Source organism: Hypanus sabinus, chromosome 21, assembly GCF_030144855.1.
Source record: "Hypanus sabinus isolate sHypSab1 chromosome 21, sHypSab1.hap1, whole genome shotgun sequence".
NCBI lineage: Eukaryota > Metazoa > Chordata > Chondrichthyes > Myliobatiformes > Dasyatidae > Hypanus > Hypanus sabinus.
The window spans coordinates 30,154,509-30,172,665 of record NC_082726.1 but is presented as its reverse complement, the minus strand read 5'-3'; the positions used below and the strand labels follow the sequence as shown (position 1 = coordinate 30,172,665).

Genomic DNA, 18,157 nt, shown 5'->3' with positions numbered 1-18,157 from the left:
GACCAAAGGCGTTGATAACTCAGCAAGTGATTGATTTTATTTGCCACTAATTTGTCCAATCATGGAAATCCCCCTGATGAAGTCCCGGCCCGAAAAGTCGACCGCTAATTCTGATCCAGAGATGCTACCTGAACTGCTGAGTTCCTCCAGCACGTTGTGTGTTATGATCAAGATTACCAGCTTCCAGAGTCATGTCCCAGGAAGTTGCCCAAGTCCCTCTTCAGAGGTGCAAGATATTTACCGTGCAATTCTAGTGAATGCATGAGGACATTGCCAAAATATGTATTGTTTTGGGAAATTCCATCTTTCACCGACATTGTGGGGCGAGTGGATGAGGAAACAGGTGTCTGTCCCTTTAAATTTCTGGCCGTTTGCAGCACGGGGATTGGATAGATTTGCATCTTTGCGCATCATCGACCAATGAAGCGGCGACTTGTCTCCGAGCAACCAATGCGCTTTCGCGCTGACCGTGATGAACGTCATGGGAAATCCCCGGTCTCCAACACGCGCTGCAAATAGCAACTGGGACTTTCCGCCGTGAGAGAGGGGCGAGGGTCGGCGCGGGGAGAGAGCGGAGCGGCGGCGGCGGACCACTGCACCCGGGGCGCAGCGGAGAGCCGACATCCAGGGACCCGAGCGGCGGGTCTGGGGCGAGGGAGCGTTCAAGCGGCGCCCTGGGCGTGGGGCGAGCGGTTCGGTAGGGCCCGAGTGCGCGGAGCAGTAGTGGCCGGAGCTTGGAACCGAAGCACCGTTCTGTCAGGTAGGGAGAGCGCCAGCTCGGAGCATCTAACGCCGGGCTAATATCCAGGTACCTGGTCATTGGGGGGGTGGGGGCGACAGGTCAGCTGGAGTCGGGGCACTCAGTTAGGTCTCCTCCCATCAACACGGCCCGACTGGTTGCCATCGAACTGGGGTCGGTTCGCCCCGTCCCCGAATGAACGACATGGGCCAGACCTAGGTTACCGGGAGAACGTCCCATCCCAGATCACAAACAGAATCGATTCTGCAGATGCTGGAAACCTTGATAGGAGGGGCGGTCGCCTTCAGTTGTCCCGGACAGTTTGACGGGTAGAGCTAAGGAAGTGGGTCGGGGAGAGGGTGAGCTCTCGCTGCGCTATGATTCAATCTTTGTAACTGCCCTGAAACTGTTATCGTGTGTACGCTATGAAGCTGGAAACTCTTTAATCTATTCGGTTGATCCAGGGCGGAGTGAGTGGTGGAAGCAGGATCTGGGTTAGCAGTGGAGGTCCATTCCTTGCTATCTTCTCAAGTCTGTTTGGAATGAAAGGTAGCAGCCTTCGAATAAAACGTTGCTGTAATGTTATTACAAGTTAAGGAGTTTCTGCTGCAGTTAATCTACTGGTGGAGTCTCAGGTTCCACCAGGCTCAGGAGCTCTTGAACCAGAGAGGATAACTGCACTCCACCTCATCACTTGAAAGTTCCCACAACCCCTGGATTCACTTTCAAGGACTCTTTATCTCATATTCTCCATATTTATTGCTCACTTATTCCTTATTATTTGTTTTTCTTTATATCTGTTTGCACAGTTTGTTGCCTTTTGCACATTGGTTGTTTGTCTTGTGCTTTTATTTTTCATTGATTCTATTGTGGTTCTTTGTGTTTACTGTGATTGTCTGCAAGAAGTGAATCTCAGAGTGGTGTGTGGTGACATGTATGTATTTTGACAATAAATTTGCCCTGAACTTTAGATTTTGCTTCAGGATAGGCTTAATCTCAAACACACACATTTCTCCCTGTAGGTCTTAAAGTATTTCCTTTCTACATCCAGGAACAAACTACCGGGAGGGAGGGGGGGGGAGGTCAGTATGTTGAGTAGCGTCAGGTGTGGGAAATGGACAATTGATGTTTTAGGTGGAGACCTTTCACCTACACTGGGATCTTGACCCAAAATCTATTCTCAACACAACCACCATTACAGATGCTGCCTAACCTGTTGAGTTCCACCAACAGTTTATTTTTTTTGCAGCTTTGCTAATTTTGTCATTATTGTTGTGCTCGCTGACCATATTGTTTCTTGGTTTGGGAATTTTTTTTTGAAAGAAATCTACCACCATGTGAGGTTTGGCCTTGTGTCCATGTGGGTTTATGTGACAGCTAATATTTTGTAATATTTTGTTAATGGATTAAGAAAAAGTCTTTATTGGGTAATGAAAGTTCATCTTGAGAGTGGCAGGGTGACCAAGCTTTTGCTGACTAAGATGTTTTAAGGATGATAAGTGGTGATTTCAGGATCCTGCCTCATGCACACCAAGAGTTGGAGTCAGTGGGGCTGGGGAATAGTTGTGGGAACGTGCACTGCTGAGGCAAACACGTGGGGCTTTAATAGTGACAGGAGGTTTACTTTATCTTCATGGTTATAGTGTTGGCTAAGTCAGAAGATTTGGTTCTGCTGTATGGGGTCAAAGTGAGAATGTGATGAAGCTCGAGCCATTGCCTCCCTTTTGAAATAGTGTGTTCCCATTAGCATACTGTTTTGAAGAACAGGAGCTTGAAAATTTATTGCCCTGTGTGTCATTAAAGGGAATCACTGATTTTATAAATGCCTTGGATTAGGAAAAAATGGGTATGTTTTTCCTTTGAGATGGTAGGGGGCAGTTGAGTGAAGTAAATTTGTGACTGTGTTGTAGTTAGCAGATCTGGTACTCCAGGAGTGAAAACCTCCACATTTGGCCACCAGTGCGAAATGGGAATGTTTCTCTGAACGTGACTGTTATATATCATCACCCAAAACCTAAGCAACTTTTACATTAATGTTTGATAGTACAGTGTAGGGAGACATTTTACTGTTTAACTTGAAGCAAAAAAAGAAAATGCTGGACAAACTCAGTCAGACAGTATTTTTGGAAATAATTAATGTATTTATACAATAATTAATAATTAATGTCATTTTTAGATCAGCATATTTCACTCTTACTACAATTTTTAAAAAGTAGTCAGTTCTATAGTTAATGTAGACAGCCATCCTTGTACTTACTTGATCACAGCACTTTATTACAGAGCTACCTTCAGCTTTAAGGGTGTGATTCATGAAAAATACTGTAACTTCTGATTCGGTGCTGTGTCATTCTCTGGTGGTTAAGCTGAGAAGGAAGTATCTGTGGGAAATTCCTGGGTCATTTTCCCGAGAAAAGAACAATGATGAAGCTGTTACTATGAGAATTAGACTCAAAAAAAAAAGCTGAAACTGGCCAACAGATACCTGTAGTCAGTCAGTAATACAGTACCAGACACCCAAAGCATGGGCCTTTCCAGACATGAGATGCACCCACAATTCTGCTCTGCAAGGGAAGCATCCACATGGCTAACTTGGCCCTTCCCAAACAATGGATATTTGTGAAAATGTACTAAACAATACACTTTAGGTTACTAATGCATTGTGTAAGGTAAAGATTATTTGTGCAACCTTATATTTGGTTATTGTTGATATTGCGTGGTGAAGGGTTACATTTGTGTCTCATGTTAGTTGTGGCCTTGTTAGTGGCACTGATTTTAAGTTCAAAGTAAGTTTTATTATCCAAGTGTGTATTTATCCCCATATGCTAACTGGAGATTCGCTTTCTTGCTGGTATCTAATAGAGTCAATGAAAACGCAAATGAAGACTGACAAACAACTAACGTGCAAAAGAAGACAAACTGTTGAAATAAAATAAATACGTAGCTAATACTGAGAACATGAGGTGTAGAGTTGTTGAGAGTCTGTAAGTTATGGAATCAGTTCAGCGATGAGGTGGGTGAAGTTGCCCACGTTGGTTCAGGAGCCTGATGGCTGTTGGGTAATAATTGTTCCTGAATCTGGTGGTGTGGGACCTAAAGCTCCTGTAACTCCTTCCCAGGAGCTTCCCAGCTTCCTACTCCAGAGAATGGAGCTCAGAAATCCAGGCTGACATTGCTGCACTGTCGACAGGTGCAGAAGTGCTGGAGGTAGCTTTTGGATGAGGTGTTAAACACTGCACATTCTTGCAGGTGTGTGTGACACACTGACATTATTTTGAAGGAGGGGGATGATCTTTCTGGTACCCTGGCCAATATTTATCACTCAATATCAATAGAACACAGATGATTTGAACATTATCACACTATAGTTAATAGGAGGTTGCTTGACCATTAGATTTCCGGCTTGCCGCACAGACAACTTGGAATGTTGAACAGTATACCAGGATACAAACTGAACCGATCTTGGATAGAAAATAGACTTGGTGGAAGGAGACAAAGGGTGGTAATGGCAGATTGTTATTCAGATTGGACTCCTGTGACCAATGATGTGCCACAGGAATCAGTGCAGGGTCCATTGTTATTTGTCATATATGTTTATGAATTGCATGGTAATGGTGGTTATTAAATTTGCAGATGGCACCAAAATTGGTGGCGGTGTAGACAGTGAAGAAAGTAATCTAAGATTACAAACAGGAACTAGATGAACTGGGTAAGCTGGAGAGGAAGTATTGTATTTTGACGTTAAACTAGGGCCTTCTCACACAGAAGGGCCCTGGTGAGTGTGGTACAATAGAGAGACCTACATAGTTCCCTGAAAGTGACCCAGATAGACTGGGTGGTGAGGGTGTTCAGTGTGCTTGTTCCCACCTGTCAGGAGGCTGGGTACAGTACAGCAGTTGGGATGTCATGGTACATTTATACAGGTCATTGGTGAGATGATACTTGGAATATTGTGCTCAGTTATGGTCACCCAGTTATAGGAAGGATATCATTAAACTGAAAAGGGCACAGAGAAGATTTCAGGGATGTTAGCTGGCTGGAGTTCTTGAGTCCTCAGGAGAGGCTGGATTGGCTGGGACCTTGGTGTGTTGGATCCTGAAAGATGTCCTTGTGAGATGCATAAAATAAAGGGCCTAGATAAGATGGATGAGTTGAGGAATCTAAAATTAGAGGACATAAAGTGTAAATTAAGAAGGGAAAGATTTAATAGAGACCTGAGGGGTAACTTTATCCCACAAAAGATGATGAGTGTATGGAATATGGTCCCAGATGAAATGGTAGAGGTGGGTGCAGTCACAACATTTATTAAAAAAAACAACAACAACATTTGGACAACTACATGGAGAGAAAGGCTTTGCAGAGATGTGCACTAAACACAGGTGAGTGGGATTAGCTCAGGTAGCTTGGTCTGCATGGATGATTTGGGCTGAAGGGCCTGTTTCTATGCTGTATAACACTAATTCTACAACATGGAAGCAGGCTTTGTGGCCTAGTATGTCTGTGCTGGTCACGATGGCAGACTAAACTAATCTCTTCTGCCTGCTTGAGGACTGTGTGAGTTTCTCCTGAATTATTTTGAACATCTGCCAGTTCCTGGTAACAGGCAACTACGCACCACTTGGCAATCTTCAAACCTGCTGAGATCCCAACTGGTTGACTCCTGGCATCTTTGCGACTGGTAAGGCAAGCCAACATGTGACTGATTCCCTTCCTTTGGCATCACACCCTTTCTCCCCCCCTCCACTCCCCATTGGTTTATGGGTATTTAGCCTGGGAGCTCTGGCTGACAGAATTTCTCTTTGTCCTTTATTGGCATGAGGAGTTGTCTGATGGCTGTCTCACTAACTTGGCTTCAACTCCTTCCCCACCGTCAACCCTGAGGAGGCCCTGGCTGATCTGGATATTCTGTACATGGCCAGGTCTCACTCGGTTGGCGATCTCCTGCCACTGGAGGGTCCAGCTGCCCTTGAACATCTTTAAAGCTTAATTCCTAAATGGCATCAGGATGGACTAATCCCCTTTGAAAGCAGGAGTTCAGAAAGTGGCCAACTTGGCGATCAGCCAGGCTTGCTGTCCATCTGGCCACCAGTTGCCAAATTTGTTGGAATCAAATCGATCATTTTGATTGCTTTGTAGCTTAATTGTGCAATACCATCAGAAACATACTATAATTTGCATGCTGACTCCCCAGTACCCATCTATCCCAGTCCAATTTACCATTTCTTCTGTGCTTCTTCTTGCACCCCGATGATTAAAGTGCTCATCTAGGTAGTTTATCAAGTGCTAGGTTTCAGATTGGAACCAACCATCGATGAAAAGGCTTTCTCAGATCCACTCAAACTCTTGTACTTCCCACCTTAAGCCCGCACCCTGTGGTTTCAGATATCTCCATTATGCAGAAAGCTTTCTCACTATCCATCCTATCCAGGCCTCTGTTTTTAAAGTCTCTTATCAGGATCCCCATCCCTCCACTCCCAAGGGAAACAAGCCCAGCCTGTCCAGTTTCTCCTCCATCCGAGACACCAACCTCCTAAGTCGTCTGCAGTGCAATCAAATCCTGATTATGTGCTATAGTTGTACCTCTATTGTGAAATGATCTGGGCAAATGGCATACAAGACAATTATTCACTATCTCATACATGTGACAATGATGAGCCAGTGTTCTATGCACTAGCTGTAGCATTTTATGAAGTTGTACAATGACCTCATTCTTGTAGTTCTTCTTGAAGTTCTTGTAGTCTGTGCCGCAGCTAATAAGGCCACCAGCTTGTCTATCTGTTCTGCCAGCTTTGGGGATTTATGGACTTGTCTAACATGGGCCCTCCATTACTCTTGCTCTTTCAGGCCCTGCCATTCTTGGTGTATGTCCTATATATGTACAGAATCCATATCTTCAATTTAATTTCCCAAAGTGTACCACCTCAGTTTATAAAGATTAAATTCATCTTGCCTTGGATCCCATGGGCTCCAACCTTTCAGGCCAGTCTCGCACGTATGAAATAGACTGAAGCCTTCTTGAAGTCCACATCAATTGTAGTGCTCTTATCAATATATTTAGTTACTTCAAGCAACAACTTGGTCCAATTGATCTGAGAGTATCTCCCAATGTAGATAAATGCTTATGAATAATTTTTATTTGAAAATTAGAAAATAAAACTTGGAACAACATGTGTAATTAAAAAAAAAACAACTGATAACAAAGCTCTACACACAAAATGCTGGAGGAACTTAGCAGGCCTGGCAGCATCTATGGAAAAGAATGAACAGTCAATGTTACGGCCAAGACCCTTCTTCAGACCTGCAGAGTTCCTCCAGCATTTTGCATGTATTGCTTTGGATTTCCAGTACCTGCAGACTTACTTGTGTTTATGATCATAAAGCTCTCTCTGAGTAGGAGTTACTAATATTGCCTTCGTGCATGTGAGAATTATGTGGTTAATTACTGGAATCAGTATCTTGAATTTAAGCAAATTGGGGAGCAATTTATCTGTGAGGTGTCTGAGGTGTAACTTAGATTAGAAGTGATGGAAGATAAACACAGAAAATGTTTACAGTTTATGATTCTTGCAATTAGTCCTTGAAGTTCTAATGGAAGAAGTTTAACAATAGTTAATCAAAATATTTTTTAAAGCCTAGAAGGTGTCAAAAATAGTAAACCTCAGGAGTTCATAAGTTAATAAAAAAACAAGCAAGTAGATGAACAAAATGTTGGAAAAAGTACTAAACTGGCCAAGAAATGAAAATGTAAGAATTGATTTTTCGCAGTAGCAAAGGCAGCAATGATTGCAATATGAAATAAGGAAATAATAATCAAATCTTTATTATCTTTGTTTTCACTTGCTGCCAGTAAAACCTACACCAGGCATAATGGAAACTGAAGTGCAAAGGAGTGAAGAACATTCAAATTAATATTGGTTAAGAAAATTTTAGAAATTGCTTTAACAAAATAATCCCAGGGCTTTAAAACAGGAACCAGTGGATAAGATAGATGTAATAGTTTTGACTTTCTAATGTTTGCTAGGTTCTTAAAAACCATTGGTTGTATGGTTGCCAATTTAACCTTGCTACTTGAGAAAGGAAGGGGTAAGGGAATGTGAAAATTGTATGCTGTGATATCAGTAATGAGGGAAACTCCTTGTTAAAGATATAACAGCTTTGAAAATCACACCTGTCAATTGTAATTGCAGTTTAGGGAAAGGGAATCTTGAAGATCTACATTTTGAAGATGTAAGTGGTAGGTGTAGGTGAGAGCATGTGTTTGAGTTTATAGAAATGATTTGAACTAATGTGCAAGATTAGGACTCATGGGTTTGTAGTTAATATTAGCATGAATTCATTGTCAAGTAGAAAATGCAGAAGGAACAAATGGGTATTTTCTTTAGTGTGGATTGCTGCAGGGACCAGTGTTGTGACCTCAGCCATTGATGGCTTTGATGAGTACATTGACCTTTCTACAACACCATGCTAAATGGAGAAATAAACTCTGAGGAGGACGCATGGAATTTTCTTGGACGCAGATGGAGTATGAAGTGGGCAAGTGTTCTTTCTGCTGGTGTTTCTCTTGTGTGGAGGGCACAGGCTAAAATCACCAGTGGAATACTCAGAGGGGATTTCAGGGAGATGAGTACTGGGGTCAGTGACTTGCTGTACTGGGGAGGTATGGTGATTATATTTAAAACTTAAATCAATTTAAACTTTTGATGCCATGGGAATTGTGTAATGAGAGTTGATTGTGAACATAGGTTTGCTACAGATGTTTGACAATGGTCTTAGTGAATGGTGTGTGTTAATCAGAGAAATCTTGCCAGGGTAGATGTTGCATTGTTTAGAGGCAGGATAGGGATTCCTCTTGATGTTGGAAGCTTCAACTTCTAATCAACAGTGTATATGAAGATCACAGGTCATTTATATTCACAAGGCAATAACTTTGGGAAGCACTGAGAGTCTGGCCGCTCCCCACATACACTGAAACAACAGCAGGTTGGAGAGGATGGGGACAGCAAACCAGAGACAAATAAATGCTTTCCTCACACTGCTCAACCCCCATGTTCCAGAGAGGAAATGATAAAAAGAGAGGTTTGTCTGTGTGTGTCTCTGACTCTCTCTCTCTCTCTCTCTCTCTCTCCTCTCTCTGTCTCTGTCTCTGTCTGTGTGTGTGTCTGTCTCTCTCTGTGACTCTCCCTCGGTCTCCACCCCCTGCCCTCTCCGTCTCTCGCCCCCTCTCTGTCTCCTCCCCCCCCACCTCTTCCTCTTTCTGTCTCCCTCTCTCTCTGCATCTCCCTCTGTGTCTGTGTGTGTCTTGCTCTCTCTCTGTCTGACCCTCTCTGTCCCTCTCTGACAGGGCCTAGAAGGTCGGCCCTCCCTCTATCGCCTCTTCATCCCAGAGTTGTGCTGAGAGCAAGCTGCCAGTGAGATCATTTGGGCCAGTCTTGCCAGAGGTGAGGAGAGAAGGGAAGTACAGAGATTGGAGCCTTGGCGTATGAAGCTAGTTTTGGTATCTCACAAACTTCAATGTGCCTCCTAAGCCCATTTGTGCAAGTTATTAGCATGTATCAGAGAAGGCGAGCTTTGTGGCAGTGAGTTCACACAAGCTGCACTGCACACAGCCCCCCAGCGCTAAAACTCTCTCCGACTGACAGCTGGTGTTCTCTCGCTAAGTGACCTTGCAATTTGTCACTTTGTTTTGAATCCCGTGATCAATCCACTTGTTGGGTCTTTAAAATCTATGTCCATTGCATAAACCTAAAATGCAAATGATGAATCTGGAAACATCCAGCACATCTGGAGAGGGGGAGATGGGGTGAGGGGTTCAGGTGACCTCTGCTTAAATTCAACTGCTTGTGAAGGTGGTTCATTTCCCTGAAGAGTTAACTCTTTCCATCTTCACAGATGCTGTCTGATTGGTTGATGTTTTCGGCATTTTCTATTTTTATTTCTGATTTCCAACACCTGTGTATTTTTGTTTTTCATCCCATATCAGACATCACTGTCACCTCCTCAAAAAAAAAACAATTTTGCTTTTAGTCAGAGATGAATCTATGATGTCTGCCCTAATTTGTGCCTTTTTAAAGGCTATTTTATCCTCTCCCTAAAAATGTTACAATCATTTGGCTGGGGAATGTTGTACCACTTAAATAACAACAGCACATCAAGAGGCAGTCAGAGCTGAAAGAACGTGGGTTCTCTGTGATGATGGGCTGAGTGAATTTCGAAATGGAGTATGGCACTGTGGGCATTTAAAAACGAAGAAAGTACTTGTAAGCTTGGGCCACAGATCAATTTCAGTGAATGGTTGGATAAAATGAACAGTGTGAATTATTACAAGCAGCAGAGCTTTGTATGACCTTGTGTACGAGGTACCACTCGGAGGTGAGTGAGATGAAAAGGAATCGGAGAGGGTTTCAGCTGCAGCTGAGCTTTGGGGGTGTAGCAGTCTGGTGGGACGAAGCAATTAAGTTGACTGTGATTTGAAGCACGCGGATTGTGTGTAAGACATTGCAGCTTGTCAGAGCTGGAGCTGATGGCATTTGTGGCAGGAAGGAAACTGTCTACTGAGTAGCAATGTCTTCAACACAGATCCTGTGTTAGCTGAGAAATGCAACATGAGAAATGATGGCTGGATTGAGTGAGGAGGAGCTGAGTTTTATTGGTTTATGCTGATGAAACTTCTTCCATATTTTTGGATAGTGTCTCCAAGGACACCATATGAATGTGAAATGAGAACAAGAGAGCTAAAAGCACAGGGAAATGAGTGATGGATTGAATTATGTGATCCAGAATCAGGTTTCACGTCACTGGTATATGTCCTGAAATTTGTTGATAATGTGGCAGTAGTACATTGCAATACAGAATAAAAACTAAATTGCAGTAAGTATATATTAAAAAATAAGTAGTGCTAAAAGATCGATTGTGAGGACTGGAAAAGAGGAAGAGGAGAGGGAGGGAAAGAAGACATCTTTCTTGAGAAGGATGGGATGAGATGTCAGTGTTGTCCCAATCAAGCTGGATGACCTCCATGACTTTATCAGTGTGGAAGCGGGGGCCTGATTTGAGTAAGGAATCGGAGTAGCTGGGGGGGGGTGTGGTGAGGGATGAATTTAGAGATGGTGTTATATTCAAGAATCTGAAATAAAGAGAGGAAATTATTTCAGGGGTGGATGGATTAGGCTGCTGTTCGGAGGAGTGATGACGAGGGCTTCAGAAGCCAGGGCAGTGCAGAGCTGCTGCCTCCCAGCCCTGGCCTCCAGTGCGGTCTGTGTGGAATTTGGACATTCTTACTGATTGGTGTCCTCCCATTTCACAAAGACGTGCCGGTTGGCAAGTTAAGTGGCAACTGTGTTTTCACCTGGAGGGAGATGAGTGGTAGAATCTGTAGGAGAGTTGTGTGGTTGAGAACATGGGAAAAATACAGTTTTTTTAAAAAAAAAAGGATTAATTGTAGGGATTAATGAAAATAGGTCAGTATCGATACAGTGGGCTGAATGGCTGTATCTCTGACTGTGAGAATTGTTAACAATGCTAGTTACCGTGGGAACCAGGGTTGGGTTTTTATCTCTCACTTTTGTATTCTGATGAAATCTCCCGACTGAGCCTCTCTCCACTCCTCAGCCAGACCTGCTGAGCTTTTCCAATTTTGATTTCTTCATTTGTACATTTGACTGTTTCAGACCTGCTGTCAGGTGGTCACACACTTCCCAAAGTTAATTCCTTTTTCTTTATTCTTTCTCCCCCACCTGCAAGCCTCTGATCATATTTTCTATGATAATTAAAGAGGGATTGTCCTTAATCAAAAGCCACTCTTTCCTGTGTACAGTCTTCACTACGGACAAACCCCTGTGTTCATTTACCCTCTGTTCTCTTTCCCAATGGTTTCATCTTTTACTTCGGGCTTTCTGTCCTTTGCCCACCTTGCTAACTGTAAGCTGGCCTTACCCCCCCAACATTAAATAACAGCTTTGCCCACTGCCAGCAATGACTGTCTGCTCTTCCCTACCCCTCAACCTCACCCCCCCCCCTTGCTCTCTGTCCTTGCCCTCAGCACTGGGTCCCCCCACCCACCCCAGGCTGATCTGCCCACATCAGCATCGGTGACGAAAACAGCTGTGTGTTTGAAGCCAAGAATCTGATTAATCCACCGCCCACGCAAGTGAAAACAGTTCTGAAATGGGAAATTTCTGAAGTTCTGTTATTCTGAACCCCAAGTTGTTCCAGGAAAAGTGCTGACGCCAAATATCCCATCTGACGGCAGAATTAGATAATTTTTGCAGCCTGCCTATGCGTGGATTGAAAGTGATGTTATGATGGAAGGAGTTAACCTCAGTGTTAATGGGAAAGGGGAAAACATTTTTTTTTGTGGTAAGTGTAGTTTATCACTGACTCTTCCTGTGGGAGTGAACTGGCTGTGCACTGAAAATGGCTCCTGAGTGAAGTTCCTAGGTCAAGCTCAGACCTGTATCTTTTCTCCTGTTCCCTCAGACACTGTTAGAAGGGCTATCTCAGATATGAATGCTGGTTAAAACTATGCCTGTTCTCCAAGAATGTAGGCTCTTACATTCCTCAGTAAGCACGGTCTCTCTTAAAGTTTTGTTCTACACTTTTTCCACTCAGTCCTATTGACATCCCTGCATTGTCCTCCATCTTCCACACAGCCCCTGGACTTCCAGGTCTGACAACCCAGCATCTGAGCTTGATGATTACCTCGTTCCCACTTATTTCTTTTCATTTTTCTCTTGTCTCTCAATGTGTCTCCTTCCTCACGCCTTCTGAATGTCACAGTCAGAGCGTTGGGATTGCATGAGGCGTTGTGTAGCTTCAGTTTGTGACGAGGGCAGGAATTTTAAGAGTGGAGGTCAAGGTGTCTTGTTGCTGACATTGGGGAATGTGGTTTCACAGTTTGGGTCATCTGGAAGGATTCTTACTGTGGAACTAGAATCTCATTGCTGGAGTACTGAAAATAAGTACAAGTCCTTCAAAATTGGCTGATCCAGAAGATTAAGGTGCATGGGACCTGGTGGGCTGTGTTCAAAATCGGTTTGCCCATAGTGTTCAGGGTGTGGTGGTAGGGTGTTACTCTCACTGGAGGTTTGTGACCAATGATCCATTGGGGCTACTTATGATTATATGTTAATGATTTGTACAATGTTAGATCTGGGCTGGTTTGTAAATTTGCAGATGACAAAAATTATTGGAGCTGCAGTGAAGAAGGATTGTCAAAGGATACAGATATCCTTGTCAAAGTTGCAGATATAGACATAGAAGGAGCAGATGGGGCTTAATCGCAGCAAGTGTGAGATGGAAAGTCAGAGGCATGGTGGGCTGAAGGGCCTTTTCCTTTTCCAGGTGAGGTGACACTTCACCTGTGAGTCGGCTGGTGTGGTATACTGCGTCTGGTGTTCCCGGTGTGGCCTTTTATATATTGGTGAGACCCGACACAGACTGGGAGACCGTTTCACTGAACACCTACACAATGTCCGCCAGAGAAAGCAGGATCTCCCAGTGGCCACACATTTTAATTCCATGTCCCATTTCCATTCTGATATGTCTATCCATGGCCTCCTCTACTATCAAGATGAAACCACTCTCAGGTTGGAGGAACAACACCTTGTATACTGGCTGGGTTGCCTCCAACCTGACGGCACGAACATTGACTTCTCGAACTTCCATTAATGCCCCTCCTCTCCTTCTTATCCCATCCCTGATATATTTAGTTGTTTGTTTTCTCTCTCTGCCCATCATTCTGCCTGTTCTCCATCTCCTTCTGGTGCTCCTCTCCCCCTTTCGTTCTCCCTAGGTCCCATGATCCTTTCCCTTCTCCCGCTCTGTATCACTTTTGCCAATCACCTTTCCAGCTCTTAGCTTCATCCCATCCCCTCCGGTCTTCTCCTATCATTTCGCATTTTCCCCTCCCCCTCCTATTTTCAAATCTCTTAGTATCTTCCCTTTCTGTTAGTCCTGACGAAGGGTCTCGGCCCAAAACGTCGACAGCGCTTCTCCCTATAGATGCTGCCTGGCCTGCTATGTTCCACCAGCATTTTGTGTGTGTTGTTCGAATTTCTAGCATCTGCAGATTTCCTCATGTTTTCCTGAGATGTAGTGTTCTGTGTTCCAATTGCCCAGCCCTAACCCTAATGCATGGGCATAGACAAGGGGAAGAAATTTATTCCTGGAGTACATTCAGCAGTTTGGAATTTTACTCTGGGAATAAAGGAAAGGGAAGATTCATGTACAGACCAGTTCTTGATCATTTTCAGAGATCAAGGCTTCAGCAAGGAGGTGCATAGGCCGTAGGTATTTTTTTTTGCTACTTATTTTTTCTTTATTGCACATTGAGAGCATTGGTGATGCCAGGTAGGTTAGTTGAATGTTCCTCTTGCGGGATGTGGGAAGGCAGGGAGACCTCCATTGTCCCTGATGACTACATCTGTGAAAAGCACATCGAGCTCTAGCTTCTAACAGACCCTGTTAAGGAATTGGAGCTGGATTCAGATGAACTCTGCGTCATTTGGAAGGCTGAGGGATTGATGGACAGGACGCACAGGGATGTAGTTACACCCAAGGTGCAGGACACGGGCAACTGGGAGACCATCAAGAGGGAGAAAGGGACTATGCAGCCTGTGCAGAGTACCACTGTGGCTGTTCCCCTCAACAACAGGTATACTGCTTTGGATACCGTTGAGGGATAGAACCTTGCAGAGGAACACCAGGGGTGTCAGGTCTCTGGCACTGAGTCTGGTTCTGTGGCTCAGAAGAGAAGGAAGGAGAAGAAGTGATCTGTAGTGATGGGGGATTTGTTTAGGGGAACAGAAAGGAGATACTGAAGATAAGATTGAGATTCCTGGTTTTCTCTTTGGTGCCAGGATCAAGGACATCTTGGATAGAGTCCACAGCATTCTTAAATGTGGGGGGGAGGGGAGGAGCAGCCATAGGTCTTGGTCCATGTCCGTACCAATGACATGGATAGGATGGGTGACAATGTCCTGCAAAGTGACTTAAAGGAGTTAGCTGCTAAGTTAAAGGACAGGACCTGCTGTGTTTTGATCTCAGGATTGCAAGAAACATAGGTGTGATAGATGATTTTAACATTCCACGTATTGACTGGGACTCCCATACTGTAAAAGGATTGGTTGGGAAAGAGTTTGTCAAATGTGTTCAGGAAGGCTTCCTTAATCAGTGCATAGAACTAGAGAGAGTGCGATACTAGATCTCCCATTAAGGAATGAGACAGGGCAGGTGACAGAAGTTTGTGTAGGGGAGCACTTTGCCCATCTGGTGATCATAATACCATTAGTTTCGAAGTAAGTATGCAAAAAAGATAGGCCTGGTCCACTGGTTGAGATTCTAAGTTGGAGGAAGGCCAGTTTTCTCAGAAAGGATCTGGCAAGTGTGGACTGGGACAGGTTTTTTTTCTGATAAAGGTGTACTTGGTACGTGGGAGGCCTTGAAAAGTAGGTATCTTCTATGTTCCTGTCAGAATAAAAAGCAAGGTTAACAGGTTTAGAGAATTTCCCCAGATTTGTGCTTCTCTATTATTTCCCTGGCTTGCCTTGAATGCACTTTTGTCTTCATTTTGATTTTTGAAAATCTACCATGCTGTTGGAATTTAGAGAGAGCGAGGTGGGGGTTGCTATTTAGACAGTCCTCCACTCTCCTACATCAACAATCTGGGTGAGTTGGTAAGATAATATACAGTATTGCACCTGAGGAAAGGTTGTGTAGTAATTACAAATGAGATAAATACATTTTCAGCCTCACAATTTTGGTTTTTAACTTTTAGTTAATTATTGACATATTTTGGAATTTTTTTATTTGACATGTACAATGTTTTGTAGCTTAGCTCAAAATATCCTAATTTAAATTTAGTAAATGAGACAGTAAAACATGAAGATACTTAAGGGGGTTGAATAATTTTTCAAGGCACTGTCATAAGAGCAAAAGGGTAGCAAGAGTGAAAATTGGTCCTCTGGAAGTGATGTACCAACAATAACTCTTGGAGACGGGAGGCGAACGATAGGCTTTTATTAGCAGCAGAAGTGACCACAACATCCTGGAGACTGAGGGGGGAGCAGTGCCTCCAATTGCCTTTATACAGGGGTCTGTGGGAGGAGCCACAGGAGCAGTCAGCAGAGGGGCGAGTTCAGACAGGTATACATGTAGTTTACCACATTCACCCACCCCCCCTTTGTTTTAAAAGAGAGTCCCCACAGGGCGAAGTTTCTTACAAGTATATTTACAGGTTAAGTCTATCAGGTGGTCGAGTCTGTCGCTGCAATCTACGTAGTACCGGTTACCGTGGTTGTGCTGGCTCCGGCCTGACTTGAGGTGCCAGCCCGTTAGGCATCAGTAATTCCTCATGCATGTGCGTGGCGCCCAGTATGGGAGTGTCGTGAGGAGTCTGTGTAGGGCTTGGTGTGTGCGATGTCTCATGGGTATATACATTGGTGGGTACATGGTTCATAGTCACCTTGAAGTGTTAGGGGTTAGGGCTGCTGTGGGCGCCAGGTCGTAGATGGAGACCGTGTCCTCCCGCCCATCAGGTAAGACCACGTAGGCATATGGGAACGTGGCCTTCAGTTGGCAGTGGTCAACCATCTGGTCCATTTCTCTCTGGAAGACAGAGACACCATTCGTGACACCGAAGGGGATGCACAGGAAGTGATAGAGCCTGCGGCCCGCCTCAAAGGCGGTGTAGGGGTGGTCCTCTGGGCGGATGGGGAGCTGATGATAAGCGGATTTCAGGCCTATGATCGAGTACACCTAGTACTGAGCTATCTGATTGACCATCCGTAATGCGGGGTAGGGGGTATGCGTCAAGCTGCGTGAACCTATTGATGGTCTGGCTATAGTCCACGACCATCCTATTTTTCTGCCCGGTCCGAACAACAACCACCTGGGCCCTCCAAGGACTTGTGCTTGGCTCAATGATCCCCTCCCTGAGCAGCTGCTGCACCTTCGACTTAATGAAGACCCTGTCCCCTGCGCTGTACCTCCTGCTTTTAGGCCACAGGATTACAGTTGGGGGTCAGGTTGGCGAACAGCGGTGGGGGAGGGATCTTGAGGGTGGAGAGGCTGCAAGTGGTGTCAGTAGCGCGGCTGTTGGCATGGTGTTGGGTGGTGTGTGCGGGTCAATGTGTGTGTGTGTGGTCAGTAGCGGGGTATATGACGAAGTCCCACAAAACTGAGGATTTCTGACAGTGATTGGTGGGAGGGGCCCGTCGTACTCCATTGTCACACTTTTCAGGTGGCTCTGGAAGTCGAGCCCCAATAGCACAGAGGCACACAGTTGAGGCATGACCAGTAACGCAAAGTTCCAATATTCTGTGCCCTGCACCACCAGTGTCGCTACACAGCCCCCCCCCCCCCCCCGGATATCTGTGGAATGCGGTCCAGATGCCATGGTGACCTTCTGGCTTACCGGCTGTGTCACGAGTCCGCAGCGTTGCACCGTGTCCGGGTGAATAAAACTCTCAGTGCTGCCCCTGTCAAACAGGCACCAGGATGTCCATCATTGACCTTGTGAGCTGGTGTGGAGCGCTTTGGTCGAGGGTCACGGAGGCCAGAGTTGCATTGCCGTCTTGGTGCTCGATAAACACCCGTGGGTCGGAGGCGGGGCGAGGTGGCGCCAACAAAGTTGGCCGCCCCATGCCTCGCACAAGGCGGGCAGGCAAGATGACGACCACCATGCCTCGCATGCAGCGCTGCTCGACCCCGCTCGTGGTTTGGACTTACAGGCCTTGGCGAAGTGGCCATTCTTTCCACAGCTTGAGCAGGTAGCTTCTTGGGCTGGGCAGCGTTTTCGGGGGTGCTTTTCGAGTCCCCAGAAGTAACACTGCGTGGACTTGCGATTGGCAGCAGCTGTGGTCGATACGCCGGGTTGTGGGGACTTCACGGACCCGCGACTGGCAGCAGCCGAGGTCAATTCGCCGGCGGGTTGTGGGGTCTGCAGTGTCCATGGGGCTGGCGGGAGATCGCACGGCTGGAGAGCGTCAGTGTTGTGCAGAGCAGCCTCCAGCATGTCGGCCAGCTCGATCGCCAAATGTAAGGTAAGATCGGCGTGTTCCAGCAGCCACTGGCGCACGTACACTGACCTGATCCCCGTAATGAAGGCTTCTCTTACCAGCAGCTCTGCATGCTACTCTGCCGTCAGTCCCCTGCAGTCGCAGGCCCGCACGAGTGTCTGTAGGGCCCGGACAAACTCAGCGCTTGACTCTCCGGCCCACTACCGCTGTGTCGCTAAGCGATGTCTTGCGTAGAAGGTGTTCACCGGCCACAGGTATTGTCTTTTGAGGGCGTCCAGTGCCCCTTGGTAGGTCGGCAGGTTCCACATCAGGGAGTAGACCCGTGGACTGACCCTGGAGAGGAGAATTTTGTGCATCGTTGCAGGCTCGGTCACACGAATCTCTTCCAGGTACGATTGGAAGCATG

The 18,157-nt window shown here is 45.5% G+C and overlaps 1 protein-coding gene across 1 annotated transcript in view; it reads left to right on the top strand.

Annotated features, from left to right (window-relative positions):
* The first annotated feature begins 481 nt into the window (after positions 1-481).
* The window catches only part of nfkb2 (nuclear factor of kappa light polypeptide gene enhancer in B-cells 2 (p49/p100)), a 76,014-nt gene continuing 58,338 nt past the window's right edge, over positions 482-18,157 (top strand). Inside the window, exon 1 of the mRNA XM_059946208.1 lies at positions 482-760. The gene's annotated coding sequence lies outside the window, so the exon portion shown is untranslated. The remainder of the gene's footprint in view (positions 761-18,157) is intronic.